Below are 22,921 nucleotides of genomic sequence, written 5' to 3' on the forward strand. Positions count from 1 at the left end.
ATACCATTTGCCATTATGAAAAAACGTTAGGTACACTCCCCACATAACTGCACACAGAGTTGTTTCCTTATATTTATAAACTCAACACATTTATGTGTGTATATAAATATGCAAATATAACAGCACAGGAGAGAGGGAAAGGAGAAGAAGACAAGAATAATTAAAATGGGAATACTGTTTAAAAAAATAAATTTTGGATGCAACAATGCAGAAGCTGGTGAGTGGGTTGAAGAGGAAATGATGTGTGAGTAAAGACAAGAGGATGATAAGAATGTGGGTGGCTGGTCAGACAACCACCAGATGCTGTCTTTTTTTTTTTTTCACAAAATACAACATGTTTTAGTAGAACAGGGTCTAATGATCAGAGACTCGAATGGCAAGAACACAGAGCTGGGAATCTGGAGATCAGAGTGGGTTCATTCGGGTACCTTCAACAACTCTGTTAAGCCCCAAGGAATGCTCCAGGAATGAGGCTGGTCCTAGGGGTACACAGATCAAAGACAAGGCCTGACCCTTGCAAGGCTTAAAGCTTTAGGAAGAGTGCTCAACAGCCTTGTAAAAGCGAAGATGGTAGTGGATTCCTGACGTTACTCTAAATTAAATGCTGCTTTGATTGTGGTGAAGAGTTAGTACCAGAAGTGACCTCAAGGTCGAAAAAGATGCTAGGTGCCCTACAACTCTTGAAGCAGTTTCATCCACAATTGATTGAATCATTATGTTTTACAAGAGATGACGTGTCCAGTTCTCTGACATCTTGAAAAACAATGGGCGTCTGTTCTGAAGTCACATCCCCACGCCACCTCTGAGAATACCCACTCGTCTCGGAAGGATAAACACAAAACTGTCCACAGTTTTCAAGGGAGGTGTTAGGGGTTTTTGCAAAGATTAATTTTCTTTCGGAATTACATCTTAAGATATGAGACGTCGGTAAATCTCTCCATGGTTTTGTTTTTGTGTGTTTAACTATGTGGTCACTGGGATGGGGCCAGATTTAGCTTATCGGATTCCTAAAGGCAGATACAACAAATGCTTTCCAAGTGTTTCCATTGTACCATAAAAAAATACATCATTTATTTCCCAGCCTGGTGAGGAAAGCTAGTCAGTCAATTTCTTACGAAGGTTGTGTCCTCAATGAAAAATCAAAATGCAGAAGGACATGAAAGTGATACACTGCTTTGGGTTTACCAAGAATGAAAAACTTGGCTTTGGAAGATTAGATTTCATAGTCATGCTTCATCTTCTCCAAGCTTCTCAAGAGATCATTCTGGCCTGACAGTGTGGTAGGGATCATTGGCAAGATCACAAAATGTTATCTCAAATGTATCCTGGGATGTGTCTTCCCAGCTGTCTTGGATTCACAGATTGCATATTTAAACATATCTAGGGCTGGAATGTTTGCAACACTGGTGTTCCTCACACTCATGAGCGGAGTAGGCCTGGGTGTAAGCTGCTGCCCACATGGGGTGATTTGAAAGTCATCAACTCTTCAACCCTCCATCTGTCCCCAGCATTTCCACCAGCAGGCTGCCCTCCCTTCTATCTTGGTTGGCCCGAAATTCCCTCATTATAGTCATTTCTCTAGATCAGGAAATAAGACAGAATACCTTGTCTTCAAAAAGGCCACTGTTGAAGTCATCTGGGATGAGGAGCATCATATTTTTCTCATAGTTTGTCACCAGACTCAACCTTGAGGGAGGCAGGTGGAGTGGAGGTCAGATCCCATGGTGGAGATTAGGCTGACCCAGGAAAATGCTGCCCAGGGTCCACAGATGTGAAAGGATCCTGGGAGCAGCTGAGGTGGGACTGCCCTCCCCCGTCTCTCCATTTCTGGTTTTTCCCTTTTGTCCTGTCTCTCTTGTCTGTTATCTTCATATTCCCCCTCCTTTGTATCCTCCTTTCACTTGCTCAAAAAAGATGCCTAAGCAACAGTGAAAGAAGAATTCACTAGAGGGGAGTGGGTAGGAGGAATACTATTTTAGAAAAGTAACTATATAAATGGACAGCCAAGCTTGAAAAAGAAGTGCCTTGAAGACTGTGTGGGATTTAAAACCCAAGGAACGAGCGAGATAGACCATACAGAGGAAGTAGTTGCAAAGTCGGCCCCTGCACTACGAGTTTCCTTCTTTTTTTTCATCCCATTCTCTCTGTGCCTCCATATAGAAGAGAAAATGAAAGAGGAGAGAGAAAGCATGAATTTGAGAGCAGAGGAGAGTCAGGGAGACAGACAACAGGGGCCAAAGTGGAAAGAAAAGCATGGGAGAGGACTGATATAACGCAGAAGGGGAGATACTCACACTATACCACATACCTGTGAATTGATACATTATAGTAAGACTTCTCCAGATGCTTTTCATAAGGAATTTTCCTGAAAACGGGCTGGCGAGGAAACAAGGTGGGCTGGTCTCCTGCACTTAGCACCCAGAGCAGGAAGTTGCCCTGCACCACCGTCTCCTCTAAGCCCATTCTCTCCTGATAGGCAGGGGGTTCACCTCTTCACACAAAGCCTAGCTTCTTGCCTTAGAAATGATTTGGAGCTCAGATACACATTTCAGTAGCAGGATAATGAAACATAGGGGCATAAACCAAGTGTCTTGAAACGTAAGATGCAGTCTGGTCCTACATCCTATCCACAGGGCCCTGATGAAACTCCTTCATCTTGGAGGCCTACTAGTTTTTCTGTTTTGTTTTGTTTTCTGCAAGTTCCTCAGAAAACATCCTTGTTTTTGACAAATGTAGGGTAACCAAAGTAAGACTGCCTCCTGGGGGTCAGGAGGAAGCTCAGTAAAAAAGAAAAAAAGACTAAGTTCTTCCTCAGTAGAAGGCGGGTAGCTCTCTCATCGACTTCAGAGCATAAAAGGTTTGCTGGGTTTCTGAAGAGCAAAGAACCTGAGGATAGAGGCCAGGAGTGATGGCTGCGTGGAAGATGACAGTGAGGTCTTAGTGTTCCAGGACAGCTGGCCTGTGAAGCCCTGAAGAGAGTTAGTTTAATTTGCATCACCTCGTTAACCTGCTGCTAATACTATGTGAAGATCCACCTCTGATTGTGTAACGCAGGATTAGGGTTTGAACGTCAGGCAGGACAGCAGTATGCTGGAGCTGACTTGTACTGGCAGGAGAGAGCCAGCTGTACGTATCTCCTCCTGACTCTGCATTCAGCAACATTATGTTGGTAGCATGAAATTTCGTGGTGGGAGTATTTATACCACAGAAATCGGCAAGCGCTGCAAATCAGAGATCCCCCCTCTAAGAGCTGGTTGATAAATATTTACCAGCACACCACTGAGCAGGGGGAAAGTGTGATGAAGTTGTATTATATATTTTAAAACTATAAATTATTTTTAAAAACTAGTTGCTGTTGTTGTTAGGTGCCATTGAGTCAGCTCTGAGTCATAGTGACCCCACGTACAACAGAACAAAATGTTGCCCAGTCCTGCGCCATCCTCACAGCACTATGTCACACAGTGTTCTGTTGCTATCCATGAGGTTTTCACTGGCAAATTTTTTTTGGAAGTAAATTGCCACGTCCTTCTTCCTAGTCTGTCTTAGTCTGGAAGCTCCACTGAAACCTGTCCGCCACAGGTGACCCTGCTGGTATTTGAAATACTGGTGGCATAGCTTCCAAATCACAGCAACACACAAGCCACCACAGTAGTACCCACTGACAGGCAAGAGGAGTAGAGTCAATTCCAACTCATGGCAACCTCATGTGTGTCAGAGTCGAACTGTGCTTCATATAGTTTTCAATGGCTGGTTTTTTGAAAGTAGACCTCCAGGCCTTTCTTCCTAGGTGCCCTTGTGAGTACTCGAACTTCCAACCTTTCGGTTAGCAGCTGAACATGTTAACCGTTCATTTTTTAATTGTTTTAAAGCCTAGTCTTGTTTTCTCTGAGGGTGTATGTTTATGTATGTACCCCGCAACTTGTTGAGTCCTAGGTAAAGAATTCACCATCCTTTAGCTATGAAGTAAAATGAGAACACATTTCCATTTTCAGAGTTCGTTTAAGAATTTTTGCAACAAGTTGGAAGAAATCATGTCTGCTCAGCTAAGTAGTTTGGTGTCTGTTGATAGCCAAACAGCCTGGAAGATTTATCTTTGCCTCAGCTCACCCACTGTGCAAGGGAATGATGCTGACAAGCTGCCTGCTTCCAAAGGCCTATTGTGTGAGACTGGGCAGCACAGTGGCGAGGGAGAGGCAGGTATATGATTTAGCCATCTCTTGCTCTGTCTGCTTTGCTTAATAAATTAATGCAACCAGACAGCATTTGTGTGGCTTTTCTGTCAACACTTGGGTCATTTCTTCTCTTCCATCCCTCAGGGTGATGGGGGGCTGTGATAATGTATAGACAATCACCAATAAGATTTAAAAAAGAGCCTCTGCCAAACCACATAGAAATTTCTAGAAATAGGAGGATGTTTGAAACTTCTTTAGCATGATAATTCGAGATTTCCTTTGCTTTTAAATTGTGTCTCAAAATATGGAGACCCTTGGCTTTGGTGGCAGTGCGTCTTTAAGAGACATCATGGGAAATAGGAGAAAGTAGAGTGAGATTCAACTCTTAATATCATAGAGTCAAAGAATGTTCATATTTAATCTCTATGACCTTATAAATGGAGAAACTGGGGAGCTAGAGGTTATGTGACTTTCCTGAGGTCAGCGCACAGCACAGGAACCCATGTGCCCAGACAACGACGGGAGCAGCAGCAGCATCTGCCACTGCCACTGCTGCTGTTCCATCTCCCGTCACCAGTACTGTTTTTTATTCAGCACTGACTGTGGCAGGCACTGTGCAGAACAGTCTGCATGCTTCCTCCTTTATCTTACAGGCATTGGGCATCTGCTGGGGCACAGGTATCAGCCAAACACCTGAAGGATGCAAAGAACAGTAGGACATTACCCTTGTCCTAAGGAGACTTAGTCTAATTCTAGGGATAAAACATACCATAATAAAGAGTGAGTTAAGTGTTTCAAGGTTGAAAGGCAGGAGAAAGCATATTTAGCTGAGGCTTACTCACTGCTGTCTAGTTGATTCCGACTTATGGCAACCCTATACGACAGAGTAGAACTGTGCTGTAGGGTTTCCAAGACTGTAATCTTCATGGAAGCAGACTGCCACATCTTTCTCTGGTGGAGCTGCTGGTGAGTTCAAACCGCCCACCTTTCAGTTAGCAGCAGAGTGCTTAACCACTGTGCCACCTGGGCTCCTTTTATTGAGGCTTATGACCTTCCTAAATATTCTTTCTTGGGGATGCATTTGCTAAAGAATGAAAATAAGCTTCTAGAGGCAAAGGCTATCGGGCAGAGTTTTTCTAAGCATGAGGCTTGATGCTAAAAGAATCACAAGGCATTCTCTGAAATGATCTTTCAGAAAGCCTAGTGTCTGGGAACCTAACCTAACCCTGGGCAGAACACGCCAAAGGGAAACACCAGATCTCCGAGAAGTGTGAGCATGGTGTGTGAACGCACTGCAGTGACAGACTTCCCTGTAGAATTGCCGGTTGTTTTCTTCCACTCTCCATCGAAGAATAAACAGCAGGGGCCTGTACTTACACTAGAAAAAGTAGAAGAAATCTGTCTTCAATTTGAGGCCCCATTGTACTATTGAAGGCATCACAGTGCGAATCCTCGCTCTTAGCTCCCCACTTACTTATTAGCTGTGTAATGTTGAGCAATTCACTTAACCTGTGTAAGCCTCAGTCTCCTCATCTGCAAAATGGGGTAACAGAGCTTCCCATGGAGGAGGATGTGAGGTTCAATGACTCAGTCCATGAGTGTGCAGGGATTGTGCTAGCTCTCAGAGGTGACGTTTGTAAAGCGTCTGGCCCAGAGTTAAATTCTGTGGATGTGAGTGTTGCTGTGTCAAGGATGGTTGTTGTTGTAGGGTGTCGTGGAGTAGATTCTGACTCATAGCAACCCCATGTGACAGAGTAGAACTGCCCCATAGGGTTTTCTAGGTTGTAAACTTCACAGGAGCAGATCATCAAGTCTTTATCCCAAGGAGCCGCTGGGTGGCTTTGAACCGCCAACCTTTTGGTTAGCAGCCAAGCACTTAAACACTGCACCACCAGGGCTCCTTGTCTAGGATGGGGCCTTCATTTATATCGCAGTTTCTCGTTAGTGTTCGGTACAGCTTCAAACCAGAATGAAAATCCCTGATCCGGAATTAGCAAGTCTGATTCTTCTGCAAGGGCTTCTTTGTCATTTTCTGTTTGACTGGAAGGATCCACTTAGAGGAATTTGCTCGTGATTAAAGAAGAAGGCTGTGAGAACTGGGCTGAGCATATGTGCTGTGGCAGCATCTTGGGCAGTCTCTCGGGCACTGTGAGCCTTGCAGTTCAGAGCTACCCACTCTCCTGCTGCTCAAGTCAGCTCCGCCCCCTAAGGTTCACTTGTGGGATTAGACTGTCTGGCCTTGGCGTGCACAGATTCCGAGGCCTGAGTACCTGTTGTGGGTGTGAGTAGGCCTGCAATGATATGACCAGATTTTCCTTAGGAAAGGGGTTCACCCCGTGGTTTTGTTCCAGACGATTTTCTCTCCCCCTGCCAGAAATTGGACTGGACCTCAGAAACACCCACGTGTCCTGACAGTGCTTGGCTTGTCCAGCCTCTCTGATTCTCTAAAGATTTCACTACATTGACAGATAGCCACCTGGCATTAGACTGAGAGGCTCCATTCCATTTTTGACACACTGGCCTCCAGAGTTTAAAATTCTTTGAATGAGGCCACTTAGCCACTTTAACTTCCTTGAAATAGGCCCCAGGGATACATCCAGAATACACATGTCTAAGTAGCTTACTACTACATAAACCCAAGGAAAAAGAGGAAGACAAACAGAGGCAGCAATTTCTTTCTAGCTCCTTAGTTTTCTTATAGCCCTTGTTGTAATGATGTTCTTTGGTAAAACATAGCTTACTCTCCTCAGAGCTATTCATATCTGTTTCCTTAAGTCCACAGGGGTCGCTTAACACTTGAAGAAACATCAAGCTTTTTGACTGTACCCCAAGGGGAATAAACACCTTGATAGAAGAATAGTCTGTCTTGTTCTCTGTTTCTCCAAGCTCACTCTCCTACCAGATGGTAATATGTCCAGGGATGACTAGAAACGCATTAGAGAAGTGCACCAGCTCGGCTTCTACCATTCTTACTGTCGGTCAAGCCAGAGGTGCAGTAAAGGTCTGCCAGCTCGTTTCATTCATCATCCGTTGGGCTGGCCCTGTGGTTCTAATTAACAGCTGTTGGCACTTGCTATTTTCTGCCTTATATCATGGTTATTGAAATCCCTGGGTGGTGCAAATGGTTAATGCACTTGGCTGCTAACGGAAAGGTTGGAGGTGCCTCGGAAGACAGTCCTGGCAATCTGCTGCCAAAAAATCAGTCATCGAAAAACCTATGGAGCACAGTTTTACTGTGACACACATGGGGTCACTGTGAGTCAGAAGTGACTAGACAGCAGCTAGTTTGGTTTTTGGCTTTTGCCTCTACTTTTCTCCTAATTTTATAGCTGAGGCACCAGTGCCATGTCACAAATGAGAAGACTGGAGACCAGACTCTGACCTCCTGCCACGTGGGTGCGGCGATTCTCTTTCCATTGGATCTCTGCCTCTCTCTTGGGGATTGTCCTGGGCATTTCCATTGAAAACGATTTTAAACACATTTTTTTAACCAGGTAGTTTAAGAAACGATGTTCACCTTGGGAGATAAAACGTGAATGAAAGGAAGGATGCCAGGCCATGAAGAGCATTTATGGGAACCTGCTGGGTATAAAACCAAGTACTAGACACTTTGAAATTACTGTAAAGACTTGACCTTACTATAGGTAGCTTATAGTCAAGCTGCCGGGTCTCATCCTCATATTTCTCCCTTTTCCTCCAATTTATTACTTGAGTCATCTCTTACATAGTTGTATCAGTTTCTAATTTAAGATCAAGATGTTTACAGCTATAAATTATTTCACGCTAGAACTTGAGTGCTGGGAGTTTTCCTGTGTTAATTTGCATGGACTGTGTCTTAGTCACCTTTGACTGCCATGACAAAATATCACAGATGGGTGGCTTTAAAGAACAGACATGTATTGTCTCTCAGTTCTGAGGGCTTTAAATTCACATCAGAGGCTCAGCCCTGTCAGTTTTCTCTGAGGACTTTGAGAGAAGAACTGTTCCATGCCTCTCTCCGAGTTCCCAGTGGCGGGCTGCCTTGTTGGTGTTCCTTTGCTGATTGCAGATGCACCTGCTTCTGTCATCACGTGGCATCTTCCTCTTGGGTGCCACTCTGTCTCTGTTATCTCCTCTTATTAGATACCACTCAGAGCGATTAGGATTTTAGGACCCAACTTATTCCAGTATGACCTTATTTAACTTAATTGGTAACAAAAGAAAAACCCTATTTCCAAACAAGGTCTCTTCACAGGTACAGGGGTTATGACTTCAGTATATCTTTTTTGGGCTACACAATTCAATCCACAACAGGCCACTTGGAAATCCAGTGAGAAATCCTCACATGGTGTGTGGCTAACCATCTGAGTCCTGTAGATTCTGAATCCTGTAGATTAACATCCTCAGGAGAGCAAGCTCTGTTTGACTCTTCTGTGTAATTTGAATTTCTCTTAATAGTTTAAAACCTAGAGAGATAGTTTTCATATATGGCGTGAGGTATAGGTTCAGGATGATTTTTTTGTTTACGGAAATCCAGTTGTCCCAGCACCATTTATGAAAGAGACTGTTCTTTTCCCACTGGATGGATGTGGCACCCTTGTTGAAAATCAGTTACCATAGATGTATGGGTTTATTTCTGGACTCTCAATTCTATTCCATTGGCCTATATGTCTGTCATTATACCAGTACCACAATACTTTGATTACTGTAAGTTTATCATTTGTTTTGAGATCGAGAAGTGTGAGTCTTCCTACTTTGTTGTTTTTCAAGATTGCTTTGGCTGTTCAGACCCCCTTACACTTGCATGTAAATTTGAGGATGGGCTTTTCCATTTCTGCAAAGAAGGCTGTTGGAATTTTGAGGACTCAGTGCTTGGGGAACATTGAGCTTCTGTTAAGGGTGATGGAGAAATTTGGAAACAGATGAGGGTGATGGTTGAACAGTATGTGAACATAATGTCATTGATCTATACATATGAAGAATGTTGAAATGGCAGATGTCTTGTTACATATATGTTTACCACAAAAAAACAAAACAGGAAAAAAGAGTTTATAGGAAAATATACATTTCTATCAAGGCGTTTAATCCCCTTGGGGTACAGTCAAAAAGCTTGATGTCACTATGAGTCGGAATGGACTCAACGGCACCAGGTTCTTCTATAGTTACTACACGTAGGCAATTTGTAGCAAGACTGTGAGCCATGAGATCCACACTGAATGGTCAGAAAGATCTATAACTCCAGTGGAAACGGCATCTGCATTCATGCAGTAATTATGAATTCCCACTTTAGTGGGAGAGATAATGAATCACCAAATAGCTTTTTCTTTTAAAGTGAGGCATATGTGGTAGGGAGGGGAAAAAGTCAATGAAGAAGCATAGAGATATTAAGAATAAATAAGAATCTTCTACATATAAGAGGATCATTTGTCCTTAGGACTCCAGTTTTGAAAGCAAGGTGAATCCAGCCAAGAATTATTTGAAACAATCGGAAATTTTCTTTTATCGGGTTCAGCAGGGGATTGAGAGGCCTAGTTAATGTTCCGGTAGAGGTTTGAAATTCATCAATATAACAGGAAAAAGGTAAGACACAGGTAGTTTCTTATTCCATGAATCACAAAGCTTTCTTGGCTAAAAATCTGCCATTTAGTCCTGGGTATCCTTTTTAACTGCCATTTTGAAGATACTATAATAATTCATCTTGTTTTATGATTAATAGCTAATTCCAGATTTCTAAAGACTTTGTAACTTCAGAACCCCAACGTCTCATTTTAGGAATATAGTATCTGATTCCTCACGCATCTCCTCACCTTTCTTTTGTCTTATAGTTAACAAGGCTCTGAACTGAACTTCTGGAATATATATTCTCACACCACATCCCCTCTGTGACGAGCACATTCATCTGTGGGACATTTAGATGTGACTTATACAGGGAACATTTCAAGCTGATCTGCTTAACAAAGCAAGAGAAAGATGACTGAGCTGATCAACTGATGCTCACTGAGACCTTCCATTTGTAGCGCACAGGTTGCCATCCTGGGTTGGATGGACCAAGGGTGGGAGCCAGGATACCAAACTGTATGTTATGGGAAGTGATAGCCAGTTGTAACTTCCCATCCTTCATTATTGTATCCATTTTGATTGGAGGTCATATGCATTCATAGAAAAGCATGGTTTTTTTATTCTTCCTTTTCTCTTCTTGAACAGCATTACTTATTATCTGCCTTATGCTATCTATCTGTTTTTCACTATGATAACTCACATGTTCCCCAAGCCACTCTTTTGTCATGGTGAGAAAAGCATGATTTTTAAATGTATGTTGGTTTTGAGAGTGTAGTTTAGGTTTATACTTCCTGAAGTGCTAGTGTGGCAAGCTTGAAAATGAATGCACGAAATATAGGCATTTCTACAGAGCCGTGTCACATTGTTTAATGTGATAAATGGCAAAATGGACAGGGCAACATAAGAATGAATGTAAAATTCAAAAACTTCAAGCAAGGGCATGAAGAGTTTCAGTGGGTTTGATGTTTGCAATTCATCTGTTATCCCAGGTAGGTTACTGAATAGGCCAGTGATTTCTAACCTGGCTGCATATCAAAATCCCCTGAGGAGCATTTTAAAATTACAACCACTAGGGCCCCACTGCAGAGGTACTGAATCAGAATATTCAGGGGTACCGTAAGAGAACTTAGTATTTTTAAAAAGCTCCCCAGGTGGTTCTTAAGCAGCTAGTCTGATACTGGTCCTTGGCCTGCATTTAGGAACTATTAGGTTGATCTGAAGCCCAGAAAAGTCATGAAAAGACCTTCAGGTTAATTCAGCAAACATGTTTTAAGGCATACTATGCAATAGGTTCAGGTTTTAGGTACCAAGTGGAGTCCCTGGTTGGTGTAAATAGTTACCACACTCTGCTGCTAATCGAAAGGTTGGGGGTTTGAGTCCACCCAGAGGCATCTCAGAAGACAGGCTTGGCAATCTACTTCCAAAAAATCAGCCATTGAAAACTCTATGGAGCACACTTCTTCTGTGACACACAAGGAGTCACCATGAGTCAGAATCAACTCGACAGCAGCTGGTTGGTTATGTACCAGTCATTACTGGAAGCGTTAGAGATACAAAGACTCAGTCTATATAGAGGCCAATGATTTAAATAGAATTAAACAAAATGCATTATATTATAACCCAGTAAGTGCTGTAATGAAGGTACAGTTCATTGCTGTGGAGCAGGGGTGGATCATCCAATAGTAAGCAAGCATAAGTAAGCCTGTGCTTATCTTGCTTACTGGGTCATCCGCCCCTGTCAGGGATTGTAAATTTGAAAAGAAGGTTTAATTTTGTAGGAAGGTGCTGTGGGGTTGGAAGAGACAGGTGCCAGTCATACCTATCAGGAGAATCTTTGATGTGGTGAAAAAATGTGAAATTGTTCACTGTAAATAATCTGGTAAGGAAGGTAAGCACCATGCTTACCTTGCCTATTGGATAATTTGCCCCTGCTCTGGAGACACAGAGGACGGAGTGACCTTCATATCTCTCTACCTTCAAATTTCTTTCTGTTATGGCTTCCATGGCCTTAGAGAATACTGGGGCCAGATTTTGACAGTTAAGGCTGGGAGATAGACCCAAATCAGCCCAGCAGTGGCCTAGGTTGATTTTTCATGGAATGGAGAATCCAGAAGTGTCACTTTTTCAAGACCACAAGGGAACATGCTCTACTCCTTTCAATCTAGTCTGTGTGACTCTCTGGGCAGATAGTAGAGGTCTCTTTCAAGGTCCTCCTGAGGGCCTCTGAGTCCAGAGCAAACAATAGGAAGAAAGAGGCTGTTGACACATAGCATGGGTATGAAGCTGATATCATAATTGGTGGTTTCTGGAAGGTTGTGAGAAGCAGTAAAATTAGCATATAAGGTGGCTTCTTAAGAAGGCTTGAAGACTTGTAAGAGACTATCAGTAACACTACTTTAATATGTCACCCAGTTAATTCCATCTCTTTTCTTTACCCTAATGGCGCTTTCCTTCTACACTGCTGTTCTCAGCTCTCTTTCTTGACCTGTTCCCACCTTCACAAGTTTGCCCTTTGCAACTGGTATCTAAGGAAGTCTCCCACTATCAGAGGAGGCCCCATCTCCTAGCTGTACAGCAAGGCCTTTCACTAAGAGGCTAGGATAAGTACTCCTGTTTGGCTCAGCAGATTTTCCCTGTGGGGAAATGTGGGGAAACTAGACCCAGCCCTCCTGACTTCAGGCTCTGGTCTCGGGATCATTCTCCCTCAAGACACTACAGAAAGATGGTGGGCCAGGGCCAGGACCAACCCTAGATTTGAACCTACTTTGGTCCTTTGATAGCCTTACCTGCAGGGTTCAGGAAAAAAGGACGGAACAGAAGGTAAGAAGTCTTTGACATGGTGGTTGTTTTTTGTTTGTTTTTTCCAGCATTATAACTTACCTAGCAGTTTTGGGGAAAAACTTGGATTTTATCATCACCTCTCCTTACTTGAGCCCTGTGGCACAGTGGTTAAAGCCCTCGGCTGCTATCCAAAAAGTCAGCAGTTCAAACCCACCAGCCACTCCATCAGCCACTTGGCGGGAGAAAGATGTGGCAGTCAACTTCCTTAAAGATTTACAGCCTTGGAAACCCTATGGGGTTGCTAGGAGTCTGAATTGACTCGACGGCAATAAGTTCGATCTCCTTACCCAGGAAGCAGACACATAACTCACAGTCCAGTGACTTTTAAGACTGACATTGTGCAGATTGGTTGGGGATCTCAGTGTGTGTGTGTGTGTTTTAGAAATATCTTTGTAGGTTCTTCAGAACGTGTCAGCCTGCTTGAATGGACTCATTGAGGAATGGACAGCTACTCATAGACCCCATACAGAAAAAGAGGAGTCAAGTAGAGAGTAATTGCTTGTCCCCCGAGAGAGTAGGATGAGTTTGGAGACAGATTCGTTGTCCCAGAGGGAGGGTAATGACGATGCTGGGACTGTGAACTCTTTTTCTCTCTAGCCATTTACTCTGGCAGTTCTGGCCTTTTAGTAGTACACTTGGTTGTCAGGTTGTCACTGTTTAATAGCTTTCTATAATATACTGGCATCTTTAAAGGCCAAGGAGTGATGCTGAAAGCAAAGCTATGAGTTGTTTATAGAAATAATGGCAGCTTGCCTTGTTATACAATAAGGCACATTGCATGAACAAGGGGTATCTATCCATAGGTATCAGTGCATTTTCTCGTTGGCTAGTGTTTATTGCTATTGTTGTTGGGTGCGTAGGGCTTCTGTCTGTCTCTCTTATGGAAGTAATTTGAAGGTTGACACTGAGAATCCTGCATCAACAGTATTTTGTGTGTGTGTGCATGTGTCTGTGTGTGTAAGTGGGGAGAGGTGACTGAAGGGGACCAAAGCAGGGACTCCGTTAGACAAAAGACAAAGTCTGTCAAGGAGAGCCCAATCCAAATGAGTCCAGTGGCCCAGTCTGTCACAATTCATTAGGATAGGAGACCAAAAACCAGGCTTCAAAGAGAGCTGCCTAGTGATCCCAGGAGGCCAGAGCCATCCTGAGAGCAGGAGGGGCTTTCTGATGCAGGCAGATGCATTGCTGTTCTAAGCCAGTAGCAAGCGCGGCATCGGCTCTCTGTCACTAGGCCCCTGCAGCACGGAGTTTCTTTGACGGAGTTTCTTACGGGGATAAAGAGAGCTGAAAGTTAAACTTCTCATTGCAAAGCAGCGTTGTCATGGTTTGAATTATGTCCCCCAAAAAATGTGTGTATCAATTTGGCTAGGCCATGATTCCTGGTACTGTGTGATTTTCCTGTATGTTGTAAACCTGCCTCTATGATGTTAATGAGGGAGGATGGGTGGCAGTTGTATTAGTAAGGCAGGACCTGATCTACAAGACTGCATTGTGTCCTGAGGCAATCTCTTGAGATATAAAAAGCAGTGAGCAGAGAGACAGGGGGACCTCATACCATCAAGAAAGCAGTGCTGGGAGCAGAGTGTGTCCTTTGGACCGGGGTCCCTGTGCAGGGATGCACCTAGTCCAGGGGAAAACTGAAGAGAAGAAGGCTGACAGAGAGAAAAAGCCTTCCCCTGGAGCTGACGCCCTGAATTTGGACTTTTAGCCTACTTTGACTATGAGGAACTAAACTTCTCTTCATTAAAACCATCCACTTGTGGTATTTCTGTTAGAGCAGCACTAGATGACTAAGACAAGCATTATCTTGTGTGAGCTTCACGAATTTAAAAATGTTCAGATTGATATAAGTCTTAGGGCATCTTGGTTTTGTAGCTATCAGTTCAGTTTGGAATAGGAGCTAGTTCCTGCGCCCCCAAGTTTAGCTACTGTTGATCCTATTTTTAGAAAGGAAAATTCAGTGACGGATGACCTGTGTTATTTTGAAGGAATCCAGTTTTGCCTGGTCACTGTGAGTTGACACCATTTTGAGTTCAAAGGGTTGGTTTCCAGAGGGTAATTCATTGTCTAGGGAGACAGCGTGAGGAAGAGTTGTGTGTGTGTGTGTGTGTGTGTGTGTGTGTGTGTGTGTCCATGTGTCCATGTCCTCCCTGTTTCCTGCCCAAGTCCCTCATTTAGACTTGGTGCTGGAACTGCCAGGGAGGACCACAGTGGACATTGTAAACTCCCTTTACCGGGAAAGGGGCTCGGTCTCCTGAATACGGGAGGACAGTTTCCACAAACCTCCCCTGAAGAGAGCGTTTGTCTCTTGTTAGGTTTTTCCCTCTCATACTGACCAAAGATCCAAGATTAAGAAACTTTAGGTACCTGGTTTTAAAGTTGCTTTTAACTAGAGTTTGTCGCCTTGAGGGAGAGGTTGAGACAATTTGCCTCTGTGAAACTCCTCTTGAAAGAAGATTCTGCCACCCTCAGATGGGTTTGGTTTATGTTTGTTTCTCATGGGTGAGCCTCGTTATAGCCCCTGACCTTTGAATTGGCTCCTTGGGATCCCACTTAGATTTTAGTCCTTGAACATCAAAGTACGTTATGACACCGTGCCATGGGGGGACTGTCTTTAATGTTTCTGTCTTTGATTTCACAGACTGGAATTCAAAGGCTGTACTGCCTATTGGACAAAGCAAATTGAATTTGTCAAGGACAGTGGGGGAGGGGAGGAGGCTAAGTGAATAATGAAAGAACTCAGTAATGGCTGCTTAAATGAACATCTTACTACAAAACCAAATGCAAGCAAACGAAAACTCTAAGGGCTATCATAAGAATCTCATTCCATATTTTACTTCAGTTCTTTAGTGTTGTAGAATTATTCTAAGCCAGAAAGAAGCATACTTAGCACTCGGGAAAGGTCCCAGCTATCAAGATGGGTGGGAACATGGTGGATTTGATTGTGTTCTGTCAAGCTTCTTGTTCTTACCCAGTGGGGCCATTTTTCCCAGTCTTCCTAACAAACCCTACCCAAATCTTTGATTCATTATAGGACGGAAAAGACTGATACCAACCCAGAGTGTAGCCAGAAGCCCTTGCTGTTATTCAGGATATAAATTATAAGGGACAAGTACCAAGAAGGAAGATGGAATATCAGTAACCAGTCTGGGGTTAGGGGAGGGTTTGGGGGACTCTTCTGGGTCCCTGAAGTCACACCGTGTGAAGACAGAAGGAGGCCATTAGTGGAGCCAAAGGACTTTTAACTGAGAATTGGAAATTAACGTTATGGATAATTCTATGGATGGATGGATCATAGGATAGGCAGATATAGTGCTGCAGACTCACAGAATGAGGATGTACTTTGGATGTGCCAGCACCACCACACAGCCGCCATCTGCCACTGCCCTCTGCTCTCTCCTCTTCCCCCGCCCTGGGCTGTGACTGTTCTCTGTTCTAAGTTCCTAATAAGCCATCAGAATAGTGATGGAGAGCTGCGGATGCCAGAGTCAGCTTTCTTATTTGTTCCCTAACTCAAGAAAGCAACACAGTTGTTTCCCAGAATGGGTATACCGTTTGGAAAATTATTTTTTAAATGGCTAGGTTTTATATTGCCCAACCCTCTCCAAATTTTTGTACAATTTAGTTCTATGTGTTATTCAGAGACCCTGGGTGGCGCAAACAGTTAAGCGCTTGACTACTGGCCAGAAGTTTGGTGGCTGGAACACAGCCACAGGCATCTCTGAAGACAGGCCTGGTGATCTGCTTCTGAAAGGTCACAGCCTTGAAAACCCTATGGAGTAGTTCTACTGTGCACATATGGAGTTGCCATGAGTTGGAATCAGCTGGATGGTGTTATAGATTGAATTGTGTCCCCCAAAAATGTGTATCGACTTGGCTAGGCCATGATTCCCAGTATTGTGTGGTTGTCCACCATTTTGTGATCTGATGTGAGTATCCTATGTGTTGTAAATCCTAACCTCTATGATGTTAATGAAGCAGGATTAGAGCAGTTAATGTTAATGATGCAGGACTCAATCTACAGGATTAGGTTGTATTTTGAGTCAATCTCTTCTGAGATATAAAAGAGAGAATTGAGCAGAGAGGAGAGGGACCTCATACCACCAAGAAAGTAGCTCTGGGAGCAGAGCGTGTCTTTTGGACCCAGGGTCCCTGCACTGAGAAGCTCCTAGACCAGGGAAAGATTAATGACAAGGACCTTCCCCCAGAACCGACAGAGAGAAAGCCTTCCCCTGGAGCTAACACCCTGAATTCAGACTTCTAGCCTCCTAGACTGCGGGAGAATAAATCTCTGTTTGTTAAAGCCATTTGCTTGTGGTATTTCTGTTATAGCAGCACTAGATAACTAAGACATACGGCAATTAACAACAACAACACTAACGTATCATTCAACAGGTCAGCCACCATTTGACTGGCAGTGGCAATAGCTAGGAGGTAAGGAATCGACTGTGCAACCCGCAGAAAAGGTGTGAACACCAGCAGGAATCCCTTTACCATGGACACTATGCAGACAGCCTCTCCAGGAGAATGACACTGAGAGAGTACAAGTTGAGCAGCCACATGAATAATCCATTTCAGATGCACACCCTGTGGGGGAGTGAAGAACCAGTCACAATTTATGTATCATTAAAAACTGATTTTAATATCAATGTTTTAATAAGGGATATGGCTAATCCAGAATCCAGACTGGGGGATCAGGAAGAACCTATAGATGGAAAACTCCAACTCACAACCTCTGGCCCTGGCCCTGTTGGTGGCCACCACCAATGCTGGGGCACTAGAGGCTGCAAAAAAGGCTGCAGGTAGGCAGTGAGCCCAGGCCAGAGGGTGGTGAGAAGAGGGGAGTAAAGAGGATTCAGTTCAGAGAGGAAGGCAGGGCTACAGCAGGCAGAGGAGTGTGGTCTGGGGGGCTCAGGAATTCAAGAACCCTTAATTTCAAGCCCTTGTTCAAAATATATTCCCAGGTCTGAGAGGTGCCAGGGTAGTGCAAGCACTTTGCCCTTAACTACTGACCCAAAGGTTGGCAGTTCGAGCTCAGCCAGCAGCACTGCAGAAGAAAGCCCTGCAGATCTGCTTCTGTAAAGATTACAAGCCAAGAAAATCCTGTGGAGCAATTCTGCTCTGTAACACATGGGGTCACCTTAAGTCAGAATCAATTTAACAGCAACCGGTTTGGTTTTGGCTTTGGAGTCAGTATATCCCCAGGTAGATAGTGTTTTTGTTCTACTTATATTCCTGTCTGCCAGTTCCTCTAACAGAAAATCAACCCCATTTTCATGAAAGTTGTCTTTAATTGAGACTAACTTTAAATAAATATATACTTAAGAGCATGGACTCTGGAACTGGATCTGCCTGGGTTCAAATCTTGGCTCTACCATTTACTGGCTGCGTGACCTCGGGCAGATTACTTAACCTCTCAGTTCCTTAGTTTTTTCATTCATAAAACAGGATAAAAACAGTACCAGTGGTAGAATTGTCACCTTCCATGAGGGAGACCAGGGTTTGATTCCTGGCGAATGTAGAACACACACAGCCACTACTGTCTTGTCAGTGGAAGCTTGCATGTTGCTGTGATGCTGAACAGGTTTCAGCAGAGCTTCCAGACTAAGATAGACTAGGAAGAAAAGCCTGGCAATCTACTTCCAAAAATCAGCCAGTGAAAACCCTATGGATCACAATGGTCTGATCCACAACCAATCATGGGGATGGCGAAAGGACCAGACAGTGTTTTGTTCCACTGTGCATGAGGTCACCATGAGTCGGAGGCCAACTCAGTGGCAGCTAAGGACAACATCTCGTAGGACTGTTGTGAGGATTAAATGAAGTAAAGTGCTTAATACGTGCTTGGCACATAATAATCACTACAGATGTCATTGTTGGAGAGTGGAATTTTTCACTTGGCAGAGGCCAAATTTAACAATTCTTTGCACTAGTTCTTTGAGTGATTGTAAGTCTTTGTATTCTCAATGGTCCAGATGTGCTTAAAGCTATGAACACATAAGGACGTTTCTGAAAGACACGGGCAGGAACTAAAATTCTCAGGATGCAATTGCACGCTAGCATTCTTTAAATTTCTAATTTCTGGGTGCAAAGAATACAACATCTGCAAACAACAGCTGGACAAATATTGAAAGATATCATTCCAAGTTCTTGCCATGTTGGCAGAAGCTGTTGGGAGGGAGGGACATGATTCGCCTCATATCAGGTACCTTTTTGTAGCTGGAAGAAAAGAAACGTGATGAGTTGTTTTGTCAAGACAACGTCCGAGGAGAGAGGACCTAAGAAAACATTGTCAGGGGCTTCCTGGAAGCAGTCAGATAGTCTGCAGCCTTTTACTAAGAAGGTCTGGCTTATCAGGGCAGATTGATGGATTGTAGGCTGTTTATCTGGAGAACCTTAGCTGAGTTCCAAATATCTGTTTGCGTCCTTGCCCTACACTTCAGTAATTCAGCTTCATGCAAAGTATGGGCCTGCAAGCAGGGTCTGCCAGCAAAGGAAAACAACAGGGAGGACAGTCTTTGGAAAAAGGGTCAGGGAAACGAGCTTCTGTGAAAACACCAATAACCCTGGTGTTGGAAGTAGAGGACAGTTTCATCAGCTGCGACAGACTGATAGAGCACAAGACATTGTTCCAACATTTTTGTTGTTGTTAGGTGCCATTGAGTCAGTTCCAACTCATAGTGTGACCTTATGTATAATAGGACGAAATGTTGCCCCGTCCTGCACCATCCTCACACTCATGGCTGTTTGAGCCCATTGTTGCAACCACTGTGTCAGTCCATCTCATGGAGGGTCTTCTTTTTTGCTCTTCCTCTACTTTACCAAGCGTGATGTCCTCCAGGAATTGGTCTCTCCTGATAACATGTCTAAAGTAAGCAAGACGAAGTCTCGCCACTCTAACTTCTAAGGAGCATTCTGGCTGTACTTCTTCCAAGACAGATTTGTTTGTTCTCCTGGTAATCCATGGTACATTCTTACCTGCAGTTAATAGAGCAGTCCTTTCTGTTTGACACCTCTTGCTCTTTTGAGACATAGGTGAGACCAGGGGAATCCAAAGAGAAGATAGTTGGTGAAATAGCTACTGAGAACACCCTAAGAAAATGTGGCTGTGAGTGAGGGGTGAGCATATGGGTTCTGACCCCATGGCTTTTGAGCCTTGTTGTAGGGATCTGAGATGTCTGCTTCTCACATTTCCCATCTGTAAAATGAAGGGGTTGGCGATTGTGCATCAAGTCCCTTCCAGGTCTTCGTTACTAAAAGAGTGTACAATCCTGACCAAGGTCAACCAAATGGAGTAGAAGATTGAGAAGTCATGTTATAAACAGACCACATTGACTCCCTCTTGGTGTACACTCATGCCCTCAGCTGTGTGCCCTTCAGTGCGAGGAGCCACAGAACATTCCTGCCTTCACCACTGGTGGGACTATGTGAGACTGGGCTAAGGTCCATTCTAAAAGGATTACACTCCTGGCCTGGAATCTGGCCTGTCACAAGCTTGATGGGGATACTTCTGATTTTTGCTGCTTTGATCATTGAATCTTCCTTTCTAAGGCTCGATTAAAACAAGCAAACAAACAAGCTCCTTTTCATCAGTCAGGCTGGATTCCCTCCTGGCTGTGTTTTTGATCTGTGGGTTTGGTGTACAACTTGTTAGGCTCAAGCCCGTGCTAACTACCCCCTTTGAGTCATTTCTCCTGACTACCCATTAAAAATGTTCCAGAGTGCTCCTAGTAAGAACTGTACTTTCTTGGCAGTGGGGGTGGGTGGTGGGAGCAAGGGCCAGTGGAACAGCATGATTCTATTGCTTCCAAGCAGATTAAACCAAGGCGGAGATTTTCTTGCCCTGTAATCAGAAGCACAGGACACTGTGATGTGAAATTAGTCAAATTTTCTAGCTGTTTTCTAGTTGTTAGTGGGGAGAGCAGCCATGGTTTGAAACCACTAACTTCTTTCTATCAAAGTAAACCATCTGATTTTTAGAATCAGCCCTACTGAAATGCTAATTTGACCCAGGGAACCTGGGAGGTCAAGAGAGCTGAAGCTGGTATCTGCCTTGGCTCTGTGTTCCGATTTGAAGTCAGCCCCCTTGGAACAGAGCCAGTACCCAATTATTCCTTATTCCTTCCCAGCAGTTCACATAATTTATTATGCTAAGAAATAAAGCCTTCTGCTTCTGGAAAGGTTGTTTCTGTTGTTTGGTAACCAGAGTTTTCCATAGGATAGAATATTTGGGGTGATGGGATATCAGATTCATCACCAAGGGCTCCGTTGTACAGTGACGTGAAATACTTTTCTTTGTTATTATTATGCCATTACAACATATTGCATACAGTGCTGGAGAATTCTGAAGCCATATACATCTTCTGCATACCTCCCCCATGTCACTCCATTTAGAAGAGTCCTGGGATTTGAGGAAGTTGAAGAGAATTTTCCCCGGGGCTACTTATTTCATAGCTTTTGTATATGAAGCACTGCCCAGTTTCAGTGGCTTTATTAAAATGATAGACTTTGGCAACATGTTTGGTATATGAGTATAAAGAGCCCAGCATTTCTTTCAAGTGAATTTGGTTTAGAAATAAATGTCTTTGTATGATCTGCAGCTTACCTGTGTGACTTACCTCCCTACCAGGAAGCTCCAGTTTCCCCATTCTAAAACAAAAAAACAAACAAAAAAAGTTGCCATTGAGTCAATTCTGACTTAGGGCAACCCCATGTGTTTCAGAGTAGAACTGTGCTCCCTAGGGTTTTCAAGGCTGTGACCTTTCAGAAGTAGATCTCCAGGCCTGTCTTTCGAGATGCCTCTGGGTGGGCTTGAACCCCCAACCTTTTGGCTAGTAGTCAGGCTTTTAACCATTTGTGCCACCCAAGGTCTGCTTTCCTTACTCTAGTGGTATAAAAAATGAAGCCACCACCGCCACCCCCAAGAGGCATCTTCCCCTCACCCTGCAGTTCGAATTCTGCTTTCACATATCTGCTGTGCTATGTGCTGTTGTTCCTAACCGGGAAAGACCACAGCTTTCTTGAGGGTTTTCTTCACTGTCTGGGCTGGCTTACGTCCTGGGGGACACCAGGGGCTCAGGAACCTCCAGGGGTTTACACAGAGGGCTTCCCAGGAGTTATATTCAGTAAATCTCCATATACTTAGTTGGTTTGGAAACTCTAGCTAGATTACTTCTGGATATTCACGGTTAGATGGGAATTAGATAGTAATTCTCAGGATTTATACAGGTGAGGCCCCAACTAGGCTGACTACAGAATTGGCAGCAGAAAAATCTTCAAATTAGGAGTACTCAGCCCTAAGTATGACTTCTAGATGATCTCAGTTGCTGCTGTGAGGCAGCTTTAAGCAATGAGGACATGTCCAGTGGCAATTAGAGTATCGCCTGCCGTTACAATAACATTATCTAGGACCAGAAGCCAAAATCTATGAGAACATGTATTTTATAGTTCCTTTTAAATGACATCTAACTCTTGGGTTAATATTTGAAAATAAAGCTGTCTGCACTATTTTCTTCTTCTACCCAGCTTTATCTGTGATGTTATACACAGTAGCTCAAGCCAGAATTGTAGGATCCACATGTCAAGTCCATATACCATGGACTGCCAAAAGAATGAACAAATCTGCTTTGGAAGAAGTACAGACAGAATGCTCTTAGAAACAAGAATGGTAAGACTATGTCTCACATACTTTGGACATGTTATCAGGAAGGACCAGTCCCTGGAGAAGGACATTATGCTTGGTAAAGTAGAGGGTCAGCAAAAAAGAGGAAGCCCCTCAATGAGGTGGATTGACACAGTGGCTGCAACAATGGGCTCAAGCATAGCAAGGATTGTGAGGATGGCGCAAGACTGGGCAGTGTTTTGTTCTGTTGTACACAGGGTCGCTATGAGTCGAAACCGGCTTGACAGCACATAATGACTACAACAACATGTCAGGTATGGATGAGAACACGCTGTCATCCCTGATAATTAGTTTTTCTCCTTTAAAACGAGATAGGTTTACTTACGTCCAGCTGCTTCTGGTAACAGTATCCATCAGACAAATTACATTATTCTATTAACACATACACACATATGTTTATATAGGCCCTCAGTGGCTATATCTATATATACTCAGAGATACAAACACGTACACACCCATTAATAGATTGTGGACCAGTTGAATCCAGAAGTATACAAGATATTCATGCTATCTCATTCTCATTGCATTATTGTTCACTTGTTTGCTTTGTGTGTGTATAGTTTCAAAGTACTATCATATATATAACATCATTTCAAAAAAAAACACACACAGCCTGACCCTGTGTTAGGCACTTTATTTACATTATGTTCTAAATTATCTTAATACCCCTATGAGATCACTAGGGTCA

General features: G+C 43.6%; 1 protein-coding gene across 2 annotated transcripts in view; it reads left to right on the forward strand.

Annotated features, from left to right (window-relative positions):
* Nucleotides 1–22,921, forward strand: part of NCAM1 (neural cell adhesion molecule 1) — a 372,797-nt gene that overhangs the window by 274,517 nt on the left and 75,359 nt on the right. The window lies entirely within an intron of this gene.

The sequence above is a fragment of the Trichechus manatus genome, unplaced genomic scaffold (genome assembly GCF_000243295.1).
Source record: "Trichechus manatus latirostris isolate Lorelei unplaced genomic scaffold, TriManLat1.0 scaffold00094, whole genome shotgun sequence".
In the NCBI taxonomy this organism is placed as follows: Eukaryota; Metazoa; Chordata; class Mammalia; order Sirenia; family Trichechidae; genus Trichechus; species Trichechus manatus.